This window comes from Narcine bancroftii, chromosome 9 (assembly GCF_036971445.1).
Source record: "Narcine bancroftii isolate sNarBan1 chromosome 9, sNarBan1.hap1, whole genome shotgun sequence".
NCBI classification, from domain to species: domain Eukaryota; kingdom Metazoa; phylum Chordata; class Chondrichthyes; order Torpediniformes; family Narcinidae; genus Narcine; species Narcine bancroftii.
This window is the reverse complement of record NC_091477.1, coordinates 13,745,795-13,757,027: the sequence shown is the minus strand read 5'-3', so window position 1 is coordinate 13,757,027 and position 11,233 is coordinate 13,745,795. Positions and strand designations below refer to the sequence as shown.

General features: G+C 38.9%; 2 long non-coding RNA genes across 5 annotated transcripts in view; one reads left to right on the top strand and one right to left on the bottom strand.

The window, feature by feature from the left end:
• The window catches only part of LOC138743218 (uncharacterized), a 31,500-nt gene extending 27,744 nt beyond the window's left edge, over positions 1-3,756 (top strand). Inside the window, exon 5 of one of the 2 annotated variants that reach the window (XR_011344732.1) lies at positions 2,868-3,756. This is a non-coding gene — a long non-coding RNA (uncharacterized lncRNA). The remainder of the gene's footprint in view (positions 1-2,867) is intronic. The other variant, XR_011344730.1, reaches the window with a different exon arrangement.
• LOC138743217 (uncharacterized) overlaps positions 1-11,233 on the bottom strand; it is a 1,573,181-nt gene that overhangs the window by 1,131,386 nt on the left and 430,562 nt on the right. The gene's annotated exons all lie outside the window — the stretch shown is intronic.

Genomic DNA, 11,233 nt, shown 5'->3' with positions numbered 1-11,233 from the left:
AACCCTTCACCAAAACGTAAGAGTGTAAAGACGAGATAGCCGATTTAATGAGGACAAGGTGGGAGAGGCTTGGGAAGGGGACTGCAGAGAGGGGTGGAGGACAACAGACAGATTGGGATGCTGAGGTAGTGAACAGCAGGTGCCAGACAAAGGGGAAGAGCATCATCAAGTCAAGTTAAGTTTACTGTCATCTGATTGTACAAGTACAACGTGATGAAACTGCATTCTCCAGTCCTCGGTGCAAAAACATGCAGACATAACACACATCCAGACAAATAATACATATACAGGAAAAGTATATCTATAAAATAATGAGATAAATATTGTTTTGTACAAATGGGCATCTCAATGGTTAGTGTGAGCAGTTGCTTTGGTTGTTCAGCATTCTCATTGCCCATGGGAAGAAGCTGATCCTCAGCCCAGAGTTGCTGGCTCTGATCCTCCTGCCTCAAGTGCAATGAAGGGAGCCAGGTGGAAGAAGACAAGGTGAACTTGGAGATGGCTAGAGGTTGGGAAGTGGGGGTGAAAAGTAGAAATAAAGGCCAGCAGTGCTGAGGACATGATATTGGTCATATGATTTATGTTATTCAGAGACATGTTTCTGAATTACATCTACTGGCCAAAGATGCTCTATGGTGCCTGCCTACCTGCTCTAAACCTTCTTGAATGACAGAGTTCCCATGCAGTGAAGCACTGTGAGTGGTCACTTGGCACAAGGAGTCGGATCCCGAGTCCCAATCCCATTCTATAATGGCACTGTCAATGTCCATTGAGCTGTTCTACATGCCTTTTAAATCCAATGAGGCAGCAGCACAATTACATAATTGTAAATATTTTTAAAATAAATACTAAAAAAGCACTTACCAATAATAAATGTAAAAAAAATTAAGAAAAGGAAATATAAGTAAACTATGATTACTTGGAGGTTGGGAACTCCTTTATGTGGAAGCCATTGAATTTATTACACTAGCCCTTCTTGGTGAAGAGCTGTCGAGCTTGATGCACTTTACATCTGGCCCTTCTTCTCACTTGATTAGCAGACTGAATAAACTGCAGAAATTAAGAAGGCAACTGACACTATGATTGAAGACAAACATTTTAACCTAAATTTCAGAGTATTTTGAATTCTATAATTTTCCAGAGATGAAAATCCACTGAAAATCCAGTGAAACATGGAAGTTTGCAGATGCTGTGAGTGTGGTTGCTGTAGAGCAGAGGTTTTCAAACTTTTTTTTCTTTTCACTCACACACCACCTTAAATAATCCTTATGCCATAATATTCTGTGAATAGTAAGGGATTATGTGGGTGTGGAAAAGAAAGGTTGAGAACCATTGATCTAGACACAAGTGTTACGGAAATATTTGGCTTGAGAAAAAACATCATGGGCCTTTGGAGTTATGAAATCATGCACATAACAAATCAATTAGGTACGATTAAAATAGTGGTCAAACTTTTTCTTTCCACTCACATACCACCTTAAGTAATCCATTAATAATTACAGATCACCTATGACATAGGTATTACTTAAGGTGGTACGTGAGTAGAAAGAAAAAGTTTGAAAACCACTGCTGTAGAGTATTGGATTGAAGGTCATCCACAGGACAATGAGAGCAGCAGGGTAATCTCCATGATCCAGAATTCAAGTAACAGCAGGCAACCTCATACAACTGGCAAAAAAAATCACAGAAAATAAATGGGTAAGAAATATGGAAGTTTAAAATTGCGTGCCTCGCCGCTGGTTCTCCATTCATGCATCAAGCAATTTCAAGCAACTGGAAAACTCACTTGCTGGCATCTACCGATTCCCCCTAGGCACCGGATACCAGGGGTTTTAACCTAACCCTAACCCTAAATGTCTGGGATGCCTTTTTAAAGTGATTCCCCCTGCCCTGAGCAAGGGAAAGAAAAAAAAAACAACTTTGAGCAAAACCGTGGAGTGAGTTTCAATTATGGGGCCTGGCTGCAACAAAAAAAAATATACTTCTAATTAGAATCTGAGAGGGGGGGTAAAAAAATTACATGTTAGCCTTGGTGAAGTGCAAATCACAATGGATGACTGAATAATTATTTAGCCCTGGAATCACCATCTCTTCACACTCAGCAATACTAACATTAGGATGGATCAATACAGAGCAGTACAAATCTACAAATGTTAAGAGATCATACACTAGCATTGGAGACAAAAATCAATTGTTTTCTCTTGCAACAAACTGCCCTAAAATAGAATATTAAAGGAAATGTAATGCAGCTTTCAGAAAAAAAAAATCACCATCATCCATGTCTTGGGATAATCAGCCGTGAGGCTACATCTTCTATAATAAATATCAAAGCAATGTTTCCAAACCTATGGACATGTGATCCTTCAGGCTACAGAGAATTGCAAGTCAATGAGCAGTCTTTAAAATTGTACACAATTTTGCAGGGATAGATTTTTAAAAAAAGCTAAATTTTAACAATTGAGCAGGAAGGTGACAAAACGCCAGCAAACTTATTCCTAGGTGTGCATGCGCTACAAGGAAAAGGAAAAAGAAACAAAAAGGACTGGAGAATGTCAAGAGAATAAATTGTATAACATAAAGTTTTTAATAATATAGTAGTAACCAGGTGTTACCGAGAAAGGGAGTCTACAGAGAGTTTATTAAACATTTATACCTACATCATGTAAATATGGGCACTCAATCTTATTTGTTATCTATTTCATAAATGATAAGTAATCTTCTCAAGTGGTACACAACTACATAAATCTGCATCCCCATTCCCAACTCTATCACTGATTTCCAAGTAACAGCTATACACTTCCCAGAAAATGCTAAAGCAATTCATACAAATGCTTTATAGTGTCTCATCATTTCTCTTCATTTACTAGGGAATGCCAGATCCAGCTCCAACAATCATCAAGTTTGCAGTTGACACATCAGTAGTTGCCCTCATCGAGAACAACGATGAGTCGCACGACAGAAAATCTTATGAAATGGTGCAAGACTGAGTCTCAATGTGGACAAGATGAAGGAGATGATCATTGACATCAGGAGGAGCAGGATCAACAACTCCGTAGTAGAGAGAGTGGAGAGCACCATGTTCCTTGGAGTTCTCTTAACTAGTGACCTATCGTGGACACGCAACATCTCCTTACTTGCCAAGAGGGCATGACAGTGAATGCACTTCCTGAGAAGACTGAAGTGGGCAAGGCTACCGGCCACAATTATGACAACTTTTTATAGGAGCTCTATCAAGAGCCTCCTGGCTGGCTGCATTACAGTATGGTATGGTTGCTGCAGAGAATGGATCGGAGGTCAATCCACACGACCGTAAGAGTCTCTCTCCCCACCAACCGGGATCATTATCTGAAGAGGGCATGCAACATCCTTGTGGACCCCATCCACCCTGCACACAGCATCATTCAGCAGCTCCCATCAGGAAAGAGATACAGGAGGATCAGAGCCAGCACCACCAGGCTGAGGAACAGCTTCTTCCCACGGGCAGTGAGAAGGCTCATCAGCCAAGGGAACTATTCACATTAATCATCCAAGACTTTCATATTTATAAAACAATATTTATTTATTTATTTGGAAAGATTAAATCCTTCCTTTGCATTGTTTGCTGTATGTGTGTTATGTCTGATTGTGCGCCTGCGTGTTTTGAACTGAGGACCAGAGTACTCTGTTTTGTCGTGTTGCACTTGTGCAATCAGATGACAATAAACTTGACTTGAAAATAATTTTGCTTACTGTGTTTGTTCTGAAACAAAATGATCATTGGGCTCCAGTCCATGTATTAAGGAGGGCCATTTTAGCTTCGATCAGAGGAAGAGAAGTAGAAATGCCCTACTTCATTTTCGCAGTCTTCGATAGTCAGGCTGTTATGGAAAATAAACATTCTCGGTGCATATGGTGTGAATAGAAGACATGTTAGTCATAAGAAACAAAGTAAACAGTTTAAAAGACTCTTGAACACGCATGAATGCAAGAAAAATAGAAGGTAATGCATGTGAGATATGGAAGGATTAGATTGTTGAGTCAGATTTTATAAGCCAGCTCAACATCGGAGGCCAAAATGCCTGTACTGTGCTGTAATGTTCTTAACATTAATGGTTCTTTTTCTTGTCAGCAGGATGTAATGGGTGCTGTCCTGGAACCTAAAACATTTTACAATTTATATAACTAGCATTGATGAAGGCAACAATGGTGTGATTGTTACATTTACAGATGACATCAAGAAGATGGAAATGCAAGTCACAAAGAGGACACACTTGTAACTCAATGAGTTAGAAAGTGGGGAAATGTTTTGCAAATCCAATGTAATTTTGGAAAAATTAAAAATGATCTAAATGATTAGAAATTGCAGAGTTCTGAAAATCAAGAGGGATCTGGGTACCCTTGCACACCATTTGAAACAAACATATGCAGGTCGAGAAAGTGATCCCAAAAGCCTGCAGAATCTGATTTTTTTTAACACTTGGGAAATTGAGTACAAAAGTTGAAGCCAAACTTAAATTTAAAGATATTGGTGATAGCAGATCTAGAGTATATTGGTCTCCTGATTTAGTCCCTGTTTTCAGAGACAAATTATACTTCTCTGTCCCACTTTTCAGGGGCTACCAACAAGCGCATATACTCCGTGTCCCAGTTTTCCAGGACTGGTGTAATGCCCATGGACCCAGTCCGGAGTATATATTATGAAAAGTTAAAAATGGCCTGAGTCCAAAGAGTTAACAAAGGACATTGATGCATTGGAAGAAGACTAATGCATGGAAGAAGTAGGATACCTCAAGGAGACAAAGTTGTCCTCAGCTTGTGTCCCCTGCAGTTTCGAAGAGTGGGAGGAAACTAGATTGAAACATTTGAGAACCTGAACAGACCCATCGGGGTGGATGTTCAGATGACATTGCATTAATGTACATTCTAAAACCATGGGACTATTCTTTCGCAATAAGCGTCTCCATCTTAAGGCACAGAGAAAAAGAGAAAGTCGTGTGTTTTTGGAATTCTATTTCTCAAAGGATGAAAGAAGTAAAGTCTTTGAATATTTTTTTAAGAATAGGAATGTAGATAAGAGATGAAAGATAACTCTTTGATGGGGATGGAGAGTTGAGATTACAATCAGATTAGCTGTGCTCTTATTCAATGAACCTTGAGGGATTGAATAGCCTATTCTTGCTCCTAATTCATATTTTCTGGTGGTCATAGGTTCTTCAATGTTATCCTTTCACTTCAACTGATGGATAAATCAGTAATCTGGCCCAAAACATTTGCAATATTATGATACAACTGGAAAACATGCTTCCAAATAGACAAGATAGTTTATTACAGATGACTAGCTATGATAAAATGTTGGATAAGTATTTGGGAAACCATAATGTAAAACTTGTGCTGGAACATTAATACTTCCACAAGTTCCATACTTTTTTGTCCGTGGGATTTTTTGCCTTTCCAATCATACAAAGAAAACGAATTCATCAACTCAACGAGAATTTATCGAATAAACTACAAAACTAAGCAATTGAGTTGAAAAAGAGAATGAGGCAGTTTTCGCCTTCTAATCATGTCAACAATATAGACCTTGAGGAAAATAAAGTAGTGTCAGCTGAGGAAAGCTTATCAAAACAGATTGCATTGTAACTAGTATCAAATGCAGCGGGCAAAATGAGGATGCTGTTGGCAGCGTGTCACTATTGTGTGATTGGGACATTTCACTGCAGTTAACACTTGTAGATTTTGTTCTGCTTTTCTGAATAAACACAGGTTAAGTGAAGTAAGTCAAAAAATGCAACCAGAAAAATGATAGATACCATTTAATAAACAACTCAGTATAACACATTTTTTTGCATGACTTACTCTGGATAACAACTCGAGCATTCAGTGCAGTATGAATGTACATTCTTTATGTTCATGTGAGTTCATAAGACCATAGAACAATAGAACTCTACAGCACAGAGACAGGCCCTTCAGCCTTCCTCGTCTGTGCCAAACCATTATTCTCTCGAGTCCTACTGATCTGCACCATCATCTTCCATACCCTTTCCATCCATGTTGCTGTGAAAATTTTTCTCAAATACCCAAAATGAGCCCGCATTTATCAATTCATCTGGCAGCTTGTTGTACACTTCCACCACATTTTGTGTAAAGAAATTCCCTTTAAACTTTTCCTTTTTCACCCTTAAACTATATTCTCTTGTTTTTACCTCTCCTAAGCTAAGCAGGAAAAAAAACCTTTTGGAACCAAGGTAAAAAATAAACAAACAACATTACTTCGAAATGCATCCCTGGTCAGGTTCACTAAATGCCTTGTAATGCCACATCAGCATGCAACGAACTACAGTATTTCAAAAATTCTATCCATTGAAGCCAATGTAACAAAGTCTGACTTTCAGTGGTGAAAACAGAGTCAAAAAGAAATAAAAGAGATGGTTGTTGACTTAGAGAGAGCCTGGGGGGGAACGATGCTCTGCTGACCATTGACAGCTCCACTGTTGAGGTCATCAAGAGTATCAAGTTCCTTGGAGTACACTTGGTGGAGAATCTCACATGGTGCCTTAACACAAGTTTCGTACCCAAGAAAACCCAGCAGTGCCTCTATTTCCAGTGAAGGCTGAGGAAAGTTCATCTCCCACCCTCCATCCTCACTACATTCTACAGAGGATGTATCAAGAGCATCCTACTGCCTGGTTTGGAAGCTGTAACTCCTCAGACCGCAAAACCCTGCAGAGGATAGTGAAGTCAGCAGTAAAGATCATTGGGGAATCTCTTTCTTCCATGAAGGATATTTACAACACTCAATACAGGTGCAAGGCAATAAACATTGTGAAAGACTCCACACACCTCTCATGTAAACTCTTCTCCCTTCTGCCATCTGGTAGGATGTACTACAGCACTCGTGTCTTTACGTCAAGATTGAGCAAGAGCTTTCTCCCCCCCCCCCCCCACCCCCACCAAGCAATCAGACTCCTGAACTCCCAGAACATTTAGAGATTGGGCACTGTGGAATGATAATGTATAATTGTTAATATTTTAAATGGTCGAACTTCTATTATAACCTATATTTAAGTAAATATGCTCTGTGGTCCTGGAGAAATGCTATCTTGTCTTTACTGTCAACAACAAATAAAGGTGACTTGGCTTGATTTGGAGTTCAATACAGCTGTATAATTGTACTGTGCCTTTTGTGCCACCAATTGGCTTTGAATTTTTAAGACCTTAATTTATAACATTTGGAGACCAATTAACTTGATATTTGGGATATATCAAGATCCAAACATTATTTAATTTCCACAGTAAAATACCCACAAAGAAAATCTGAGTCAGAATGTATCTGTACAAATAGTACTTTTATTACTTTATTATATGCAACCAAAATTATGTTAATTAGATCTACACAAATAACATTTGCACAACCATGATACATTTCAAATTAAATAGCCATGACACCCTGAAGGGCTTCGCAATTTAACTTGGCAGGAAAACCAAACAGATAGACATAGCTGCTGGTTACATTTTAATGTACTATAAATTATACAAAAAATGTAGTTCCTTCCACTGCAGCAATCATTATTCCATACGATCAACACTTGCCACTTTAAATAATTGCAGATCCTGAGTATCAGTAACCTTTTCATTGCTCAGTCATTCTGTTTTATTATTTCCAATGGTCATATCTAATTGTGGGAATTTGTTCTTGCAAAATGATCTGTAATTTGTCTTTTCGGCAAATTGCAACAGCATCGTGTAAATCATCCCAAAAGTCTATGCTGCGATGCTTTCCACTTTATATCTCTCTGGTCGCACTGAGTAATCCAAGCCTGATGCTGTGCTGTTTTCAAGGTGTCTAGTTTCTTTCCCTTTTACACATGCCTTCCACACAGATCTTTTGATTTAGTGACGTTCAATATCTAAAAGGCTCATTTTTTTCCGTACAATCAGGTCAATTAATTTAGAATCAGAATTTTATTGTCATGAACAAGTCATAAAATTTGGTGTTAGTTCAGCAGCTTCACAGCGCTAACGTTAATATTATCATATAATCTTATAATATTACCATATAAAAAATAGTGCACGAAAAGTAAGGCAGTCTCTTTGGATTGTTGATTATTCAGGAATCTGATGGCAGTGGGGGTGAAGCTATCCTTGTGCCGCTGAGTGTTCGCCTTTAGGCTCCTGTACCTTTTTCCCGATGGTAGCAGAGTGAAGAGCAGTGATACAACCAGCCAGAATGCTCTCCACGAACGCACATGTGCACACACATTTGCACGTACACGCACACACACCGTATGCACACAGGTTGTATCTCTTTAATCTGGTGATGTTAGGACCTGGCCATTGCTGGACCACAGAAAATGCCTGAAAACAGAAAATGACCCCTAAGGGAATCCCCTATGTAAGTATATCAAAAGTTAAACAAATCTTAAAACAGGAAATAATACTGTGGGGCATCCCAGTTAGCATAGCATTTAGCTCAATGCCGTTACAACGCTAGCAATTGGAGCTGGGGTTGGAATCACGCACAATCAGTAAGGAGTTTGTACTAATAATGTCCAAACGCATTTTCGTATATTCAGAAATCCTGATTGGAGAACGGGATGTAGCAGACATATCTCTCGTAATTGAACTTGCTCAATTCACTCAGTGATCCTCTCAATCACAACCACTGTTTGTCATTGCGGCAAAATGCTTATTGTCACATGCACTGATAGAACTGCTGCCATGAGACTGAAGAACTCCAGGCATCCAGCAGAAGTGTTGCAGAAAATGAGCCCAAGTCCATTTCTCCAGGCACCATGTTCCAGTTCAAAATTAATGATGTTTGAAGCTGTGGCCTAGCAGGTGAAAATAAGCTGCGACAATTATTCTAATGCAAGAATACCACAGCAACGGAATGGTTTAATTACCTTGGCACCCATGCCACTTCTAATCACCTGTCATTAATATATAATATGGTGTTCGCACCACATCCAAATCGCAAAACATCCTATTCAACAAAAAGTATCATTGATATTAAGAAATGCACAGCTGTGTGTGTGTGTGTGTGTGTGTGTGTGTGTGTGTGTGTGTGTGTGTGTGTGTGCGTGCGTGTGTGTGTGTGTGCGCGCGCGAGTGTGTGTGCGTGTGTGTGTGTGCGTGTGTGTGCGTGTGTGCGCGCATGTGTGTGTGTGTGTGTGTGTGTGTGTGTGTGTGTGTGTGTGTGTGTGTGTGCGTGCGTGCGCGTGTGTGTGTGTATAAACCCTCAGAGAAAAAAATATAACCAAGGCAGAAATGTGATATGGGTGTATGGGTGGCTAATTATGTTAAAGGGGTAGGCTATACAAATTACATTCAGCAAATCAGTGACAATTTGGTTTAGGTCCCTGGATACAACCTTCTTTGCTTAATGATGACCACTTTCACGGTGAAACACTTCCCTTACCTTGTCCTTTCAAAATTATTATCAAACGGAGAAGTGAGTCAGAGAATCCAAGGGCTACATTAGCCATTATTTTTCTCTCTTGATGCTGCAATTTCCCCTAGTAATGTGACCTGCTAATGTGTTTCAGCCTTCTCTCGGCTTGTTTAAAAGGTGGCCCATTTCCTGGTTAATGTAGCAAATTTCCTTCTGGTGTTAGGGACATTATTCAGGAGTATCCCAGACATTATCTGATTACTCAATAAATGACACACTCCAATTTGTTTCTGCCATGTGAATTCAGCAAAATGCACTTCTTTTTTTCAATTCTTTGCACATGGTTAATGATTAACTATATGTTGGAGACAAATACTTGAACTGAGATTCAAAAATTAATAGATCAAAAATAGATTTAGTCAAGATAAATGGAGGCTCAGGTCAAATTTTTTTTATTTATTCATTATATTGATATTGTTACATTTAAAAGTGAAAAATTTGATTTGGTAAAGTTAGATTCAAAGGACAGAAATATAAACTGTTCGATTTGCATATTGTTTGTTAAATCATTTAATCTCATAACACATGGTTAGCGTAGCAGTTAGCACAATGCTGTTAAAGCGCCAGCGACCGGGGTTCGAATACAGTGCTGTCTGTGAGGAGTTTGTACATTCTCCCCATGTCTGTGTGGGTTTCCTGCAGGTGCTCCAGTTTCCTCCCACCTTTCAAAAACATTCTAGGTTGTAGGTCATTTGGGTGTAATTGGGTGGCACGGGATCAAGGACTGAAGAGACCTGTTACTGTGCTACATTTTTGGAAAAAAATTCATTATTTCAAAAGGGAGCCGCATGCATAATTAGAAATGAAATAAAATTCAACCCGTCGTGGAAAACGTATGGAAGTGGAATGTGTTGGGGAGCTTTTCAAAAGGAGCAGGTGGAAGAAAAATGAGTCAATGCCAGATGATACTTTAACTGAAAAACTCATTTCTATATATCTGACATGTTACACATTTAACCCTCTTATCGTATTGCCTGACAAGAAAGCAATGACTGATGTTTGTATTTGAAATAATTCTGGGTATTCCACATCTCTAAACCATAAGTGGTTTCTGAAATGGCGTTTCGTCATTTCAATTGGTGGAAAGGTGGAAGCCGTGAGTAATTAGTTCAAGCTCCAAGGTGTCATGCAACTGTTTTCTTTTTCCTGCATCTCAAGATAATGACAGACCAGGTTTTGTGACAGCAATTTCAGTTAATGAATTCATTAATTAAATTAACCTCATTGATGTGATCTACTGGCATTATTGTCGGAAGAGGGCTCATAAAACCATTATGCACCTTACCACTCCACACACATCATCTTCCAGCTACACCTGTCAGGAAAGCTCCGATAGAGCCAGAGCTATCAGGCTGAGAAACAGCTTCTTCCCACGGGCAGTGAGGCTGCTGAACGACTGATGAACTACTCATTCAATCCCTCCAAGACATTACAATTTATTTAAAACTATTTATTTATTTGTATATTCGTACTGCATATGAATCAGTTGTAAATATGTGTGCCGTGACTATATCTATGTTTGCATTTTTTACACTGATGAATGAAGAATGTTGCTTTGTCCAGTTATACAATTGAATGATATAATAAACTTGAACATAAGGTTCCTTGTAATATTACAGTTTTCATTCAACTGGTTAGAATTCTTTGCATGTCAGAGGAATTACAAAAGTATCATAAATCAGTACAGCACAGGAACAGGCTATTGCTGAACTCAAGATGTCTGTACCCCATATGATTCCAAAATTAATCTAGAATGCTGATGTTTGCATATGATACATATTCCTCTATTCCTTGCATTTTGAT